Genomic DNA, 18,919 nt, shown 5'->3' with positions numbered 1-18,919 from the left:
ACCTTCTGGCTGCAGCAAAATATTACCTTTTATCTCCCTGAGGGAATCACAGATGAGCCTAATTTCAACATATTTTTGGGATGATGATGCATCTTTAATGAATAGGTTTTCTTTTGGGAAGGGTATAAGACATGAGTTCAAGGCTGCAGGACAAACCAGTTTTTGTCAGTTAGACATTTTCGTTATGACCTTCCCATGCATAGTTTTTAACCTTTCTGTAATCTCAAATGACATCAGTTCTGTGATTATTACATCTGCATACTAGCTGCAAAAACCCAACATTAAAAGCCGTGGTTGTATTTTGGTTAAAAATTAAGAAAACATGCAAATTAATATTTCAGTGATAGCACTGGCAGACCTTTTAGGTTTAATCCTATTCCTGCTATTTTCAGAAACCTGCTCTTGACTTCAACAGGAGCTGGCATGAGTGCTTAACCATGAATAAATATGGAAGGTAGTTGTTAGCGATTTTCAGCATGAAAATGATTTTATGGACACTGTAAACAGAAGTGACAGGTGGCAAATAGTCAGAAAACTGCTGATGAAGCACTTTTGTGTCTAGAGACCTAGCCTTCAAACACCTCTCAAAGATCTGTGGAGTTCATGGGAACCTCTAATACCTTTATTTATAATACCTTTAGTTATAAAGGTGTAAATTTTAATTTAAAGCTGTGAAGAGAAAGGGAATCTTTAACCACATGCAATGTCTTTAGACACTGCAATCAGTGTTTTCTTTTGCTCTACCATACTCCAATGTATTTGGGACAATAATATTTATGCAAACCTGTGTGTCAGTGTAGTTAATCACAGTGGTATTGTGTGGATGGATGTACATACAAAGTCTTGAGATAGAAAATATAAGTTCAGACCTTGTTCATTCTTACTAATAGATTAGGAGTGTTTTGGTTGATCTGATTTGGTGGGGTTCCAGTATCTCTTATTTTAAGGCAGTCTGTAAGATAGAACTCTCTACCTCACACATAAAGTAGGTATTCTGTCAAATAAAGCAAAACAAAACAAAACAAAACAGCTTGAAACAATTCTAAGTTTTTTGAGAATTGTAGCCCATGCCTTGTTTGTGTATAGTGACTGTTGAGTGAATTAGCACTCCCAAAAGGCAGATTTGGATGTAGCAGTGGGGAACAAAGTGACACAGACCCCCGCTGAGATCGCCCCCCACCATTCGCACCGGGGCCGCCGCAATTCCCATCACCACGGAAACTGAGTGGGCTGGCTCCAAAGTCACCCCTCCGTGGAGCCTGCCGTGTCTGCATCGGGAGTGGCCCTGCCCCTGAGCCTGCCTCCAAGGTCGGATCTGAGAAGAGCTGCAGACACCAAAGCCAGAAGCAGAGTGTGGGAGAAGCCCCTGCAGGGGGCCCAACCAACAAAACACAGTGGAAAGAAGCGTGCAAGGGTGTGGGGCCGTGTCAGCAATAGCAAGCAAGCCATCCTGAAAAGATGCTGCTGGCCACATGCCACGGCCATTTCACAGCAGCTGAGAGAGGGCCACTTTCTCACCAAGTCCAACAGAAAGCCAACATTGCCCTACAAATCTTTTCAAAACCTCTCAACCACCTTAGCTCCTGAAAAATCAAGGCTGTCATGTTCCAAAAACTCTAATAAACACACTGAAGGGTTTATCATACAAAAGTCAGAAAATGTACAACTCTCTGTAAAATATGCCTTCGAGTTCATAGTACAATACTCATTATGAGTGTTTGCAATTGTTAGGACCCAAATCAATAGGCCTATGATTGGGAAAATGTTCTATTTCTTCTTCAGGAAGCCTGAAGATAGATCTTGTGGGAGGAGGCACAGCTTAAGCCTTTTGGCTGATTCTGTTGTGGAGGAGGTTTGGTAAGCTCTGTGCTGTGACTTCTTTTTAATAGGCCTTCCACAGATCTCTATTTCTCAATTATTTTCCTTTTGTGAATGTGTGAGCTTATACAGAACTTAAATGTATTGCCAACAACTCGTATGTTAAAATCTTTGATTTATTTATTTATTTTTCAGTTAATGTTTCCCTAACTGAAGTGCTTAGAGTCAGGATTCAGTCTCACATACTTGCTACTTCGCTTTACCTGTCCAAAATTAATGACTTCCCTTGTATCTGTGTAATCTTAAGTGTCTTAAATGACTTTTAATATTAAAGACCTTTCCTTGATCTTTCTTGCATCACTTGAAGGCAGGAGTCATTTTGGGGTGTATTGTTCTTTTCAAATCAGTCATCAGTCAAAGTGAGAAGATGTTTTTGATAGGAAAGAGTGCAGTTAAAATTGCATGCGAATTTCTACTATAGCAGCTCTGTAGTTACTGCTTTTGCTAAAAGCATTTTTTCAACTGAAATACCATGTCCAGGCCTTTATGTGGAGATAGGTACCTGTGAGTATAAAAATGAGCAAGGACATAATCCTATGTCATTTTCTTTAACTAAAGAGAAAATGTTACTTTAATATTCTAGGTATATAATTGTTTCCTTTTATTTATTTATTGATATGAGTTTTCACTGTTTCAAAATGCAAGAAGTTCAGGTACCAGAGGTTGGTTTTTGGAGACCTAAGAAACCGAACAAATAAAGTTGTCTTTGTATGATGTTCTCATCTTTCTGGACTTAAATATTTCCAAACTGTACTTTTAGGCACTGCAGTGAAAATAAAGGAATTGGAGGACAATGCTGCAGCAGCAAGACTAGCACATATAGACTGTAAATACACTACAGAAATCATGCAGGTAAGCTTTGAATTAAATATTTGGAAGATGTTTGCAGTAAAACAGGAGATGAACTTGCAAAGGTACAATCTTCCAAAAATGTTAAGACTTCCTTGCTCCAGTGAAAACACTGAGTAGATTTTTTGCAATTACTGTCAAGACTGTAAAAGGTAATAGAAAAATATCTCTTTTTTTTCAGGGAACTATCAAGTTAATAGAATCAATATTAAAATAAAATGTCACATTCTTGCGTTTGAGAATTCAAAGTAGCATTGAAACAGTGAGGGGAAAGGAAATGTTTCACAATAGTTAAACTGCTGATTTCTTCTGTCCTATGTCATTGGAATGGGCACTTAGGTAATTTCGGGGGAATAGCTCATACACCCAGCTTCTCTAGGTGTGAGATATTAATGCATCCTGAGACTGCAGCTCCAAATGTAATTATTCAGAGTACATTTCAGCTATTACATCTGCTGTTACCAGAAAAGTTTGAATATGCAAAAAAATCTTATATGTATACTTGAATATTAAATTCTTATATTATTAAACTGTGCCACACAGGGTTTGATCCATTAAAGTAATTAGGGTTAATTTTTTTTAAAAAAGTGAAAAATTTGTAAGATGACTTCTCAGTGCTCATGTACTGACTAACAAAGCCTTCATAGTGGATTTTTGAAAAACGAAATGAGAAAACAAAAGGGAATGTCATGGGCTTTTTCTTGTTTTCTGAGGAACACAAAGAAGCACTGACTTCTTCAGTCAGTTATTTTCTTAGGACATTCTCTAAGTACAGGCACATAGATTTCTGAGGTGATGATTAAATAAGTAGTGATGATTCAGTTTTTTGATTCCTTCTCTACTTTTACAACATACAAAGGAACTGGGAGGGTAACATTCCTAGAAGTTAGAGATTTATCTTTTATGGGTGAAGAACTAGGAAGGTTTTCTTCCTTGTTTATGTACATGAACAAGCTCCACATGAGCTTTGTTCTGAGTGCAAGTGTAGCTTTTACTGTTAATCCTACCCTTTTATGAGTCTACTTAATGAAGAGAATGCCCCTGGAAAACTTCAGTAGTATAAATAATTTAAAACAGGAAAATCCGAACACCATGAAAAGACAACAAAATGTGCTTTTGGTCAGCATATCTATTTCTCTCTGTTTGGAACTCTATGTATTAATACATTTTACATGTGTTCAATGCTTTCTAATTCCATATAGAATTAATAGAATATATTCACCTGTAAAAAGCAGAACAGAACAGTGAACAGCATTAAAGACCAAGGTAGTCTTTCCTAACTTCCATTAACTGCTTTCTTGCCATTTGGTAGTTGAGAATTCAGGAACTTGAAACCATTTTGAGGGAAAACCAACTTGGGACGAGAGGTTTTTCAGGGGGAGCATGGAATAATTCCAGAGAGTCAGAAAATGCACAGGAGGGAGGAAAAAAAGGGTACGTTTCCTTTTAAAGCCATTGCAAAATGGCAGTAAACAGCTTGAGTACAACTCGTAGTTTACATTCCCTGCAATTTTCAGTCAGCAGAAAATCTAGTGTGATGTGCCAAACCAAAGTAAAGGATCAGAACCTGGCAGTCCATTAATAACAGGCCCTTATCACTAACCAAAGGTGTTGTCAATGGGTACAGATAAAAACTGGCTTTCTACAGATTATTTGCCAAATCAAAAATTTTGAAAATTGTAGTTATGGTAAGGTCCAGCCTCCAGTAGTGGTTGGGATGAGTGTAGGAAAACATATCCAGCAGGTCTAGAATATATCTTCTACATACACTTAGATTATTATGAAAACATTGTTTTCCAGTTCGGTGAGTCAGGTGAATCTCTAAGACTTCTGTCAAGAAATTGTGTATCATTTATAGTGGATAGCTTTTGTTTTCAACTTTTGAATGGCTGTAGAAAGCTTTAAATGGTTAAAAGATATTGAAACGTGTGAGAGCAGAGGAAACCTCGTGGGAGTTTCCTGCCCAGCACAGTCTGCTGTGTCTGTGGTAACAGAGCTTGGGTGACCTCTCTTTCAGCCTAGAACTACATGGGTCTGTATACACAGGGGTTTATGTTGACTTACTCACACAAAGAGCAGTGGAGAAGGAAAAAAAATGAGTTTTCCTAGAAGAAAGGAAGTTTGTGGCTTGAGCAACTCATTCAAGACTCATAATTAGGAAGGTGTTTTTAGTAAGAGACTTAAAACTTGAGCTGGAAAAGTCTTTATCATCTTTTGCAAGCATCAATTTTAAGTAAGATTTTGGCTTTCCTGCACCTAAATACTCAGGCAATCTTTTTGAATTCTTCCTCGAATTCCTGTCCCTGCTTCTGTCTCCTTTATGCTGTTGTTTGGTCTTATAGTTTCCTCATCAGCTGCCTGTTTAGTCATGCCAGGTTCTTGATCTATCTGTTTTCCTGACTGACACAGTGCAAGAACAGATTAAAATTCTGGCTAGTCTGCTTTAAAAGTCATGACAGAGTAGAGTCAGGCATGTGAAAACCTTAGGAGCAAGAACTGTACTTGAAATCAGGTTGATGATGCAAGAAGTGACCATGGTCTCTCTAAAGACAACTGTTGTGTTAATTAAAATATGAAGAATTCTGTTTGTTATATGTAACTTTGAGGCCATATCCAAATAATCTTATGAATTGCATGACACGAGGCTTGGTATCTGAAAAGATAACCACTTGAAAAATCTTTCTTAGAAGGAATATAAATTTCTTCATTCAATTATGAAAGGCAAGCAGCTTCAGAAGCTGTGTGATGTGCTAAAGTGGTATTTGCCATATCCATTGATTATCCTTTAAAAGAACACAGTGCATTTGACAGAAGTAATTTTGGTTCAAGTATCTTACTGTGGAAACTTTCCAGTTCATGAAGACAGCGTTCATCCTCAAGTGTGCAATGGAAAGACCAGGTTGAAGAAAGGAACAAAGCTGAAGAATCCTCTGAGATATTTGTGAATCCTCCAGCCAGCTTCAGCCTGCAGGAAGGCTCAATAGTAAGGAAAAAAAAGCCTCAATAGTAAACAGAATAGGAAAAAAGCCTCAATAGTAAATTGTTTAGTTTTTTTAAAAAACTAAATAGACATCGTTTAGTTTTTTTAAAACATACTGTCAAAATATTTACTGTGCTGAGGATTTGCTGCATTTGTTGTGCTGAGCTGTGGAAGAACTTTGCCATTCTCTTACCCTTTTTGTAATTATGCTACCTTTTAAAAAATTTAATACATGAATAAATGTAACCAACACCTTGGAGAAGATAATTTGAAAATGGTGTTTAAGTATGGGTAGGAGGTACTGGCATTCCTAATTAAGGCATTTTGTAGATACGGATTATCATTTCATGTGAGGAATGTTCTGTCTTTCTACCCAACTTTTTTGTCAAGCTTCATTAGCTACCATTGTAGAAATGTTTATTTCTATTTCATACACTCTTTTAGTTTTAGTGCAAGTATTTGACAGTAAAAATGGCTTGAAAATTGTTTCAAGCTTTCAGATAGAAAAGCAGAGGGGATTTTTTGTTGTTGTTGTTTTGCTTTTTACTTGTTTTGCTGTGGATTTGGCACACTGGATGTATTTCACTGGATTATTTTCTGAAGACTTTCTCCCCTTATGTGACCACTTTGGGCCTTTCTACTGTCCTTACCCAGCTACACCCTGAATAACAATTTTGCCATCTTTTTGCAAGGCAGCAGGGACAAAGGAAAGTTTTTGGTATGTTTAGAAGATCTCTCATTATGTGGTAACATTTGCTGTGTTTCTGTTCCTAGCAATATGAAATATTTTTGGTGTTGGGTTGGAAACTTCTCTTTCTCTCTCAGAGCTGTGAGCATGGAAGCTACATGAGGTTTGTTCCCTGTTGACAGGAGCAGAGAACTGCATAAGAGAGTCTTCAGATTTGTGGGTGTCTTTTTCAGTTGATGGAGTTATTCCACACTTTGACTTAGTGTTGTCCACTGCCCAGGCAGATCTGTGATTCATGAACTGAAGACAAATAAAATCAGGATCTTCTTTTTCCTTTCTGGGAGGACAGCAGCTTCTTCCATGCAAGCACTAATGTATTAAAAGACATGTGCTGGCCTAGTTATCCTGAAAAAGTCATTTCATCAGGCACAAAATGAATACATAGAGAGAAAAGCAACTGTCTTCCCTAACTATAGGCATTAATGATTGCTATTTATAACTACAAAACAGAATTACAAGCTGAAAATATTCTACTATAGAAACCTAAAGTGCTTTCTAGCTGTTACTGTGGTTGGAGTTTTCCTTTTTATTTGTACTCCTTAGTAAAATATATGTTATCCATGACAAGAATTCAGGACAAGATTCCATTCACAATCAAGATTTCTGGTAATGGAAACGGTGTTTAATGGTGGACTCAAAAGTAATGTTATGTTACTGAAAGTTTAAAAAAAAAAAGGATTGTCTCACTGTCACATTCATAGAGCTGGTTGTTTTAATCATTTTACTCAAAGGATTTCAAACCACAAGACAGTCCTGAGCAGGTGATAAAAATAGTCATTTTTGGAAGATTGTATTAGTGGTTTCCTTGTGAGATCAGGTATTTCTTGCCTTGGATGGCTTTGCATTTTTCCCAAAGCTGTTTGTATTTCTTTGGGAAGCAGGAATGCCTGTATGTGGTCCTGTTTACTCCATTGAGACAGCTTTGATTTTGCTTCCCAAAATGAAAAAGCAGGAGGTTGATGCATTGCTTTTAACATTGCCCAGCTACCACAATTAATTTTTCTTTCTGTTCCAGGTGGACAGGTCCATCCTCCTGAACTTGTACCAGAGCATGGCAAATGCCCACGTGCTTGCCAAACAGACAAATGCCCCCCTGGAAGAGTTACCTTGGACAGAGTTTTGTGCACTCTTGCATGAGAATGTTGAAGCCCTGATCTTGAACTTCCACAAGGCTAACAAGAGGGTGAGTGTCCCCAGGCACCAGCTGCCTCTGCTGAGCTCAGTGACATTTATTCACACTGCAGTCTCGTTAGAAAGGAGTAATATCCATTCCCCCAAAAGGATTTGGACGCTAACAAATGAGCACCATTAGTTATGGCTTGTCCACTGCTCAGTTTGATGCTGTTGCCATGGGCCTTTAGATGGGACTGGAGCGTGCATCAAGTGTCTCAGCTCCACCTTCAGTGCAGGACATTTTGAAAGGAATATCTGATACTGGCAACAGGGACCTACTTAAAAGATAATAAATTTGACTTACTGATGAAGAAATTCACAGAATGTACTTACATACAATCATAAATCAAGTCTTTATTTGACCGTAATCCATAGGCTTTCTCCAGGAATACCACCTTTTAGTTATTTGTTTATGATTCAGATGTACTATTTGAAAGAATGCCAGTGTGGGTTTTTTTGTTTAATTATAACTTTGGATTATGACATTTTTACTCAGAAACACAATATAAATACCTATTATAAAACACGTCAGTATTTGTGTGAAGGAGGAGCTGTACGTTTCTGAGTGGTCTTAATGCAAGTGAGCTTACGTGGCCTTTCTCCTCAGAAAACCTTGTGGTTTTAGGAAGAAAAAAAGCCCCTTTTAAAATAACTCTGCTGGTTCTGGACACTAAGCTATGCCACTCTTTAGGGTTTTCACTTTGTGTTCTGGTTTATTTCTCTCTTGAAGTAGGTGAGGAAAGGGAAGGAGGTGAACATTTTTGGCTGTGTTTGAAGAGCTTGTGTCTTAGTTTTGCTTGCTTTTTTAATTAAGCACTGCTATTGAGATTGATTGTGATGTCCCTAGGGCTCTTCTCATGTACTTAGCAGCTCTTCTGGGATTTTAGACTGTGTTGTACAAACATTTAGTTCCTGTGATCTATCTGGAAGTATCTTGCTGATATTTTCTAGGAACGCAGCTCAGGTGTGTGCATTTGTTGGCTTGGTTCATTGTTGGCTTGGTTCATTCCCCCATTTAGCTCACATGGGAGGCGCAGTGTTAAATCACAAGAGTGGATCTCTTCGTGTTTGTTGAAAACACATCATAAACTTATCAGCTACTTGTAAGGAAAACATTCTTTATGCTAGAATTCCCTGAAATTGTTTTAAAACTTAATAATAATCTGGAATGTCTTGGCTTTTCAACAAAAGAAAAAAAAAAAAAAAAACACAAACAAAAAATTAAAGTTTTTTTTTAATTATTTGCAATCATCACAAACTTCTAAAGTATATACTTGGATTACTAATTTACTAAAATTTAATACAATCATTTAAAAAAATGTATGACGTGTCTGGCTTAGGTTTCCTGCAACTGGGATGACAAGGTGGTATAAAGATGGCAAAACTGAAACCAAATAAAATACTTTGTTTCAAAATATATTTCAGTTTTGTTTTGAGAACCAAGTAATTAATCTGCTATGAAAGGATTTTACTTAGTTTTAATAAAAATATTGAAAAAAAATACAGTTTAGATTTTATGCTGGAATAGTCTGTTCTTAATGTCAAAAGGTAAATAATAATTTCTTCTTAAATGCTTGTCACAGAGATATCTCATCTAGAGTACACTTGCAAGCACCAGGCTGACACTATGAATGAACTTCAGCAGAGCCAGAAGTATGCTTTTGAAATAATGTCTGAACAGTTAAAAGCACAGGAACATTGGTGGCAGAAAGAAAAGCAATATCTTGAACAGCAGTACTCAAATGTCCTTGCAGAAGTTCATACAAGAGCACAGGTATGGTGGGGTGAACTTCTACTTTTTTTTTTCTTTTTTTTTTTATGTAATGGATTATTTCAATAGTTTAAGCCTCTTAGCAGTTTAAGGTCATCAGGAATACATTTAAAGTGAAAAAAACCTCCAAACCAAACAACAAACCAACCCATCACTGTGCTAATATTAACATCACTTAAAATAAGAAATAAATTACTTTGATGAAGCATTTGTTGAAGAGAATTTGGTCTTCAGCCCAGTTGAGGACCTGATTTCATCTACAGATGATAGGTTTTTTTTCTGAGAATGTTAAAGCTGTAACATCAAACTTGCTTTTTTTAAGAATTACTGAGGGCAGCAGTTACTTTTTCAGCACCATCATTTGCAGAGATTGTATAGAATAATGTGGTATCACCTGGGGATAAATTTAGTTACATATGTACTAGCCCTAAGAACAATGGTAGATTTCAGGAGTGTTAAGTGATTCTGTTTTTCTGATACTACAGTGAGAAATGGCTTAAAAGTGTGAAACTGTCACTCCTTGTTAGATGAGTTATTTGCAATCCTAAATGTTCCGTGTTATTCCACAGCTACCATTTACTGTCTTTATCATCAACCTGTTTCAAGTAAAAGCATTGTGAATAAAGGAAATAAATGTCCCTTGTTATTTGTGAGTTACTGCAACTTATTCACAGAATAATGCTGTATTTGATGCAATCTCAGGACTGGAAGTCTTTGCATGCTGCTGAAAAATTTAATCTGTCTAGTTTCATGTTCCAGACTTCCTTATGTTTTACCTCTCACTTACACTGGCTTTCTGCTTGCTCGAGCAGTGTTCTCTCTGAAATTGGAGGATGTTATGACTATTGTTAAGTCAACTCATAAAATTGTATTGTGGGCAGACAAGTGGTGTTGGACCTTCTGTGAGTTGTCACGATGTTGGGTGTGGAAGGGGCTAACAGCGGGCCTGTTAGCTAAAGGAGCAAGAAGAAGCTGAGAAGAAAGAAGAAGCTGATAAGGAGCTCTCTCCAAGGCTGTAACCAAGGAGACCAAGAGAATTGAGGGACTGAAGAAAGATAAGAACTTCACAGCTGCATGAAGTATATTTAGAAAGTTAGTTAAGTCACTGTAACTTTTCACCAATGGTGTTATGTTGATTTATTGTATCCAATAGTTAGGGTAGAAGAAGCATAAACAATTAAAAAGTGTATAAAAGGTCAGCCATGTTCGATAATAAACTGTTGCCATCTGAAACTGCTTGTGGTCCCTGCTTTGTGTCGTGACCGCCTCGACAACGACATTTGGTGATCCCTGACGTGGTACAAGACACTTAACAAGATACTCGGGATCCTAGCAATTGGCAACCGTGACCCACTGGGACGTAGTGGGGGAGGTGGAGGTGGCGTTGGTGTAGCTGAGAGTGGCCGGTGAAAGCCACAGGGAGGTCCGGACCTGATTTTCTCCTATCAAGACACCTGGAATTAGGTGAGCCACCAACTAGCGATAATGGGAAATAATTTATCTAAAGAGGAAGAAAGTGTTTTGGCTACATGGAAAGTTTTGTTAAGAAATAAGGGAATCTTTACTTCAGACTATGCCCTTCAAAGTTTATTGCTGTGGGCTAAATCACAGGGTTTTGGCACTGACCCTGGTACAGCATTTAGTGTTAAGGCATGGAAAAAAGTCGGGGACAGACTATGGGAAGTTATCCGAGCGGGAGATAAAAGTGTTGTCGATTTAGCTGTTACCTGGGGATCGCTCTTTGAGGCATAGAAACAATGGAAAACAGAGCAGAAACAAGCAGAGCGGGATGTGGACGAAGAATCGGGGTTGATAATAGAAACTGACGGGGGGGATGAGGCAGACGGGGCCTCTGATGGGGAACTTGCTGAAACCATCCTTGAAGAAGGTACAGGTGCCATGGAAGTTGCCAGGCAGGCTACCAAAGCTTCCAGGAAAGCTGCCAGAGCTTCTGGGAAAGCTGCCAAAGCTTCTGGGAGAACTGCCAAAACTTCTGGGCAAACTGCTGTGGCATCTCCTTATCAGACTCCTAAACCTCTGTATCTCACACCTGTGCAGCAGCTCGCGATGGTGCCTGTATACGATACACCGCTACGCCAGCTAGCTGAACTGTCTTTAGCAGAGAGAGAAACCCAGCCATCTGCCCCCCCGCTTCCCTCTGCTCTAGTCCAGCCATCTGCCCCCCCGCTCCGCTTTCAACTGCATGAACAATCTGCAAGGTCGTATCCTCCATTACCTAGCAGTGACAGCGAATCAAGTGACGAGTCACCCGCAGTAACACCTGAGTTGGGGCAAGGAACTGTTGTCAGTTTACCTTTTAATAGCTCTAGCCCTACTGCCCCATGGACTTTGCCTCCATGTCAAGTAACTGTGCTTCCTCGACATCCTCAGGAGTTTTGGGAATTTGTTAGAAAAAAAGCAGTTGAAGAAAATAATTGGGACATAATAGAAAGATTAGGTCCTCCAAAAGTACCTCAGGAGAAGAGTGCTGATGCAACTGTTGCCTGTACTAACCCTATGGCTTTTCCAGTTTTTAAAGCAGCTCCTGGAACAAGGCAGGATAATAGTCATCATGTCTTTGCCTAGAGTTGTACAAGATCTCCAGTCGAAGGTAGCTCAATATAGTATTAATTCCTCTGAGGTAATGTAATTAATACGTGTAATCAATAGATACCTCTGTTGGTGTCCAATTGTTTATTTTGAGAGACCATGAAATACCATGTGGAATACTGTGTCAATGGAGTGATAATTGGGAAGATCAACTGCATATTTTGGAATGGATATTTTTGTCTTTCAGATCTCGGAAAACAGCTCCAGGCTTTTTGCAGATATTATCATCAAGGGCCGCAGGCGTTGTCATGAAATTTTGGGACACGACCCTGTGACCATTGTGATACCTGTGCAACAGTGGTATTTTGAATGGTGCTTTCAAAATAATCATGAATTACAGTCTGCCTTATCTTGTTTTACAGGCCAAATAAAATACCATTTACCTTCTCATCCAATTTTAAAACTGACCAAGGAGATTCCTTTTGAAGGAAAACAAATTTGTTCTCCTGTTCCAGTGGAAGGTATAACAGTTTTTACAGATGGATCCGGGAAAACCGGAAAAGCAGCTGTAGCTTGGAAAAAGGATGACCACTGGGAATATGAGACAATGATTCAGCAGGGATCTCCTCAATTGGTTGAACTCTGTGCTGTTCTTTTGGCTTTCACTTTATTTCCTGATTTTCTAAATATAGTCACTGATTCTATCTATGTTGCCAATTTGGTTAAGCAGTTAGATCAAGCAGTGTTGTATAATATCCAAGAGAAACGATTGTTTACCATGTTAATGAAGTTATGGACAGTCATTGGTGCTCGAAAACATCCTTATTTTATCATGCATGTTCGCAGCCACACATCGTTACCAGGATTTTTTGTTGAAGGCAATGCCTATGTAGATTCTCTAGTAGCTGCTGCTGCAATCAAAACCATACCTAATGTGTTGCAGCAGGCAATTTTGTCTCATCAATTTTTTCATCAAAGTGCTCGAGCTTTACAGCAGCAATTTAAATTGTCTCCTGGTGAAGCGAGATCAATTCTTTCTTCTTGTCCTGACTGTCACATGACTCATGTCACTCATTATTATGGTACCAACCCTAGGGGTCTTTCCGCTTTAGAGGAATGGCAGACGGATGTTACGAAAATGCCAGAATTTGGTCGCTTTAAGTATGTTCATGTTACGGTTGATACCTTTTCTCATGCAATGATTGCTTCAGCATTCACAGGAGAAAAAACTCGTGATGCTATTCGTCATTTTTATCACGCCTTTTCTGTTCTAGGTGTTCCGTGTCACATAAAAACGGATAATGGCCCAGCATATGTTTCGCAAAAAATGCAAGCATTCTTTCGTGCTTGGGGCATTGAACATTCAACAGGTATTCCACATGTCCCCACAGGCCAAGCAATTATTGAAAGTGCTCACGGTCTTCTTAAACGTCAGGTTCAAAAACAAAAAGGGGGAATGCAACAGGAGTCACCTCAAGTGAGATTAGATAAAGCTGTTTATGTGTTAAACTTCTTGCGTCCCCTACCTGACTTACAGTTATCTCCAATTTTTTACCATTTTTCTTCTTTGAATGCTAAGCAACCAGATCTCCGTAGAAATGTTAAGGTATGGGTCAAGGATTTAATTACTGGCATGTGGTCTGGCCCAGTGGAATTAATAACCTGGGGAAGAGGTTATGCTTGTGTTTTGACAGATAATGGTCCTCGATGGGTTCCTGCTCGCTGTGTCAAACCTTATCTGGAGCGAGGCGGCAGGGACAAGACGGATGGTTCCACAGCTGAAGCAGAACGTGCGGATGACACTGGCTAAGGCTATATCTAGATATATAAATCAGAATATGTATTTCATTACTCTTCATGTGCTTTCATAGTAATTAAAGGGTGTAGTTTTGGTTTAGGCTGACCGAGACAATGCAGGTTTTTGGAACCTTTGTTCTAGTATTCCTGCAGCTCCTTTTGAGCACTTTGGGGTGATTATAGTTCACGGCTTTATGGGATAGTTAGGAAATTTTAAAGCACCTATAGATGGATGAAAGACAGGAATGATTGTATTAAGAATGGGAATGTTGATTTTGTTGATGGTTGTGATTGTTGTTTTGTGTTTCCCCTGTCTGCTTGGATTTTTGCAAAGGGCCCTGCAAAAATTCATAGCAACTGTGTTTAAAAACAAAAAGGGGGAATTGTGGAAGGGGCTAACAGCGGGCCTGTTAGCTAAAGGAGCAAGAAGAAGCTGAGAAGAAAGAAGAAGCTGATAAGGAGCTCTCTCCAAGGCTGTAACCAAGGAGACCAAGAGAATTGAGGGACTGAAGAAAGATAAGAACTTCACAGCTGCATGAAGTATATTTAGAAAGTTAGTTAAGTCACTGTAACTTTTCACCAATGGTGTTATGTTGATTTATTGTATCCAATAGTTAGGGTAGAAGAAGCATAAACAATTAAAAAGTGTATAAAAGGTCAGCCATGTTCGATAATAAACTGTTGCCATCTGAAACTGCTTGTGGTCCCTGCTTTGTGTCGTGACCGCCTCGACAACGACAGTTGGGGGATTGTTGTCAGAAATCAGGAGTCCATTTGCAGTTGATGACCATGTAAATTTTCCTCCTACCGTTGTTTTGGTTTCATACATCTGATTCTGTAATTGTTACTAGAAGAGATACTTCCATCACCATCGCTACTAACAATTTTTGCTCATTTGAATGGCAAAGCTCAATTTTCTTTTAGTTCTTGTCTAGGTAAAAACCATGCAGTTAATATTTCTTCCATGTTTGTTTGGTCTGTTTCTGTTGCAGGAATGTGAAGAAACGGCCCACAAAAACAGGGGGAAACTGTATGGCCTTGAACAAATCTGCGAGCAACTGGCCCAGGAAAACAATTCCATGAAAAATACATTATTAGATGCTTTCAAGGCATGCTCATCCCGCTGGCAGCCTGTGCGCTGCTGTCAGGGGCCCTGTGTCCCCTCTACGGCCGACTGAGCGCTATGTCTTGCCAAAGAGACATTCTCCAGGAGCAGGTGAACCAGCACCAATTATTGAACCAGAAGATCATCAGGCTCCTTTGTGGTCTCCCTACTATGGTGGAAAGCAACCAAGATGAAGGCAGGCTGAGGCAGAGAAGAGCCAAGAGCCTGGTTTACGTGTTCCGAAGGGCTGTGATTGCAGTTCTGGCTGCTAACAGGCTGAGGGCTCTGGCCAGATATTCTTGTATCTTTTTCGTCTGGACAGATGGCTCCAGAGGAAGCAATGGAATTCAAGTTTGTGTGGGAGAATCCAGAGGCAGGCATCATCTTCCGCGTAAGTGAAATGTTATTAAAGAGTGACATCAAATTACATGCTTAGGGAATAACAAAGACCAATATTATTGTTATTGCTGGGGCACAAACACATATTTAAAGACATTTTGAAAAATGTTATTTATGGATTTATGTTTCTTATATTGCTTGATGTATGTATTTCACTCTAAGAGGAAATGCCTAGTCTTATGTTAAACATTTCAGGTAAAATTGCAATTATGCACATGAACTCAACACTATCTGATATTTTTGATATTTGTGTTATGGATTTCAGAACTAGGTGCTACAGCATCTTGTCTGTGGTAAATACCTTGCAATGTTCCTAAAAGATTTTGTTTAAGGTATTTCCTTTTCTTTTTAAAATAATTTTTAATATTTATTTCCTAAAAACCCACAAAAATGGCTTTTTGATTCAGGTAAAATATTAGCATAGGATTTCAAAATTTTCTTTGGAGATGATATCTACTTGCCCCTTTCTGTTGCCAGACCAGTTTATACTTCCCTCTACAAGGACAAGTGGTATTAAAAATGTTTTCCCAATTAGAAGATTTATCTAATTTTTTTTTAGTCATTCTGGAAGCATGCTTAAAACAGTCTAAATTATCCCATGTTCTTGTTTATATGCTTATTTTCGGTTAATTTCTGAAAGAGCTGGAGGCAGCAGTGTGCCATATCTTAATGATTTACTTATCCTGCTAGCTGCAATTCTATTTCACAGGTTTTGGAGAGGGAAGAGTTGACTGTGATGAAGCAGTCGGGTGGCTGACTAGCTCTAACCTCTGTACTGCAATAGTCACTTCCATCTCTGAACTGGAGGGTGCTCTCATCATTCAAGGTAGTTATAACTGTATATTGTTGTAGCAGAAATCTATTTTAAAAATAAATAAGTCAGGGTGGTCATATCATATTTTTATGATTTTATCTAAACTATTCTGGATCATAGCTCTGAAGAGACATTTCTGAATATTTATGTTAGACACCTTTGATTAGAGGTTATGTCCTGAGCTAGTCAATACAAATTTTAGTGGGGCTGTTTCCCTGAAGGAGTGATTTTATTGCAGGGTAAAATAATAACTCTATTTAACATTCTCTGAATGATCACATCTCTGTACTGTTGGAATTAATTAATTAAAGATTAATTTTCTTTAACAGCTGATAGGATATTTTATCCTTTCAGTATATAGAGCCATAGAAGCAGAAGGCTGGAAAGTGTCTCTGGAGTTTATTTACAGTGAGAGCTGATACAGGCTCCCTTGGTTCATCTGCATTGCTGCCATCCCTGGTTCTTTATTAACCTCTAGTTTTAGAGTCCCCACATTTTTTGTCACAGAACAAATGATATTTAGAAGAGGGACAATTTATGTGAATAAAGGGAAATGGCAGGAGAAAGACAAGGTGATGCATTTCCAGAAGCTAAACACTAAATTGGTATAAAAGTTGCCATTGAATTAAATGTGTTTAGATTCAGTTTTAGGCACTTTCTTCTTTGATCATGCTGCTTTCAATAAATTGAAAATTAAAAAGCAATGTTTGAACAGTGTTTCAGATTCAGTATTCTGTGTTTCAGAATATTGACAGGTTCCATCCTCTGTAAGTGAAAAAGAACATGATATTATACAAGAAATGGGAACTAATAACCTGCTTGATGTTTCCTTTTTGTTGTTCTTTCTTAAAGATCCAGGCTCCTGGCTTTCTAAACACCCACTTATCAGTACAACCAGGAGCTGCTTTGCAAAACTGATGGGCAACCTGAGCATACTGATGGAGACAGCTCAAGGGAGCATTCACGGGTGCAGAGCTTACCTGGAGAGGGACTCCCTGATACAGAGGCTGGCTCGTGGGCTCAACAGAGTAAATGCCCAGGCCCTGGAAGCTGGATTGTATGACAGACTGCCCAGCACAGTAAGCAGATTTACAGTTCTCCTTCATGGAAACAGAAGGTTTATAGCAACAGTGAAACTCCCTTGATAGCAGCATTTGTTTTGCTTCAGGCTGGTGATGAGTCAATGACAATGAAGTAGCACTATATAGACACTCAGAAGTTGATTTGTCACACATTAGGATGTGAATAGGTCTTTTCTTTTGTTGACAGAAAGTTTTTGGAGGAGGTTTAGTGTACCCAAGTTCTATCAGATCTGTATTAGGTGATAAGAACAAATTTGCTTTTGGCTTGATGTAAGTGTTTGGGTTGCTTTTTATTTTTGTTTTCTACTTTCTCATGTTTACCATCCTTTCTTTCAGTAAAGATAATCTTCTTCTCTTTAACCAAAATGAAAGGATAAACTCTTTCTCTAATAAACTTTTATGGTAAACTTTAGGTGAAAACAGAATTTGCACTAACATTTGGTAGGTGACAGGTTCAAACTTTTGCCCTTGAGTATGTATTTTAGAGATGGAGGAAAAAATTATGTTTTGTCTTCATTTTCTTGAGTCTTAAATATGATTTATTTTATTGCTAAAATAGCAGATTTTATAGCCCATCAACTTGTTTTTGTTTGCTAACAGAGAAACATAGCAATCTTGCAGCAAGAAATATTTGAATTTTCATGAAGGCTTAATGTGTAAGAGGTAGAGTCCCACACACTGCACCTGCAGCTTTCAGAATGCAGATGGACTTTCAATGAGGTACAAAAAGATGCTGAAAAAGCCCAGAGTCTGCAAAAGCAACTAAATGAACTTCAACATGTAAGTACATTTAATTTGGAGACTCTCCTGCTTAAAAGAGATTCTCCTTTTTACACATTTTTTTTATTTGTGTTCCTTTGGAAAACAAGCATAAAATTGATTTACTTTCAACAGAATTTTCCAGAAACTTTGCCTTGTAAATGTCACTAAACTAGAAGACAGATGTATTTAGAAATATCCCTTTTCCACTGGAGTTTCCTTTTGATTTGTAGAAGGAGATATCCTGTATAAATTAGAGTCTGGTCTTCAGCAATCCAGGTTTTCCCATTTGTTGTAAATGTTGATGTGATTTATGTATCCTAGAAGTTTTCACTTCAACAGAATAAAGTCAACAGGAATGAGGGTATTCAATAAGAGCATTCATGAGAAATTAAATAAATATAGCAGTAAATAGATAGATAAATATATTAAATTAAATAAATATAGCAGTTTAAACTCCGTAGAGATGTTGATGAATGTTATAATAAATACAATACAAATTTTAGTGGGTCTGTTTCCCTGAAGAAGTGACTTTATGGCAGGGGGAAAAGAGCTTTTATCTACATTCTCAGGAGCACCAAATGCCCAAAATTCCCCTGAGTATTTTGCTGTTTCTGATTGACTTACTGAGACACTGTAGGGTCCCTAACCTGAAGCTGAGTTGGTAGAACCTCTCAGGGTGACCCAATCCAAACACTTCCAAGCAGAGAATATATGCTAGGTGATGCCTCACCCATTGTCCTTCCTGTTCATAGCTAGTAAAATTGATTTTAATTTTTTTTTACTCAAAAATATCTAATCATCATCAGTTTTGTTCTTAACAGGTTTTATTGCCTTAGTGTTTTTGGACAGTTAGATGAAAATTATCACATTTTAGATTGTAGTTGAAATGCAGATGACAACTTTCCTTGAAGAATTATTTCTTCTTTCTAGAACAGGTTTTGGATGAGAAGAACAGTCCAAAAGGTGTTTACAAGGGTTAATAAGTTATCCACTAAAATTTTTGAACATTGA

General features: G+C 38.1%; 2 long non-coding RNA genes across 3 annotated transcripts; both read left to right on the top strand.

Moving 5' to 3' along the window:
- Positions 1-1,334: 1,334 nt before the first annotated feature.
- LOC135291022 (uncharacterized) lies at positions 1,335-15,224 on the top strand. 2 transcript variants are annotated; one of them, XR_010353895.1, is made up of 6 exons: positions 1,335-1,857; positions 2,639-2,730; positions 5,581-5,710; positions 7,471-7,638; positions 9,212-9,402; positions 14,739-15,224. It is a non-coding gene; the product is annotated as an uncharacterized LOC135291022 (long non-coding RNA). The 2 variants fall into 2 exon arrangements; XR_010353894.1 differs by having other exon boundaries at positions 1,335-2,730.
- Positions 15,225-15,965: 741 nt separating this feature from the next.
- On the top strand, positions 15,966-17,902 carry LOC135289493 (uncharacterized). Its single transcript, XR_010352264.1, has 3 exons — positions 15,966-16,076; positions 16,917-17,143; positions 17,747-17,902. It is a non-coding gene; the product is annotated as an uncharacterized LOC135289493 (long non-coding RNA).
- The last annotated feature ends 1,017 nt before the right edge of the window (positions 17,903-18,919 follow it).

This window comes from Passer domesticus, chromosome Z (assembly GCF_036417665.1).
Source record: "Passer domesticus isolate bPasDom1 chromosome Z, bPasDom1.hap1, whole genome shotgun sequence".
In the NCBI taxonomy this organism is placed as follows: Eukaryota; Metazoa; Chordata; class Aves; order Passeriformes; family Passeridae; genus Passer; species Passer domesticus.
Note: the sequence above shows the minus strand (reverse complement) of the source record. Positions and strands in the feature narration are given on the sequence as shown.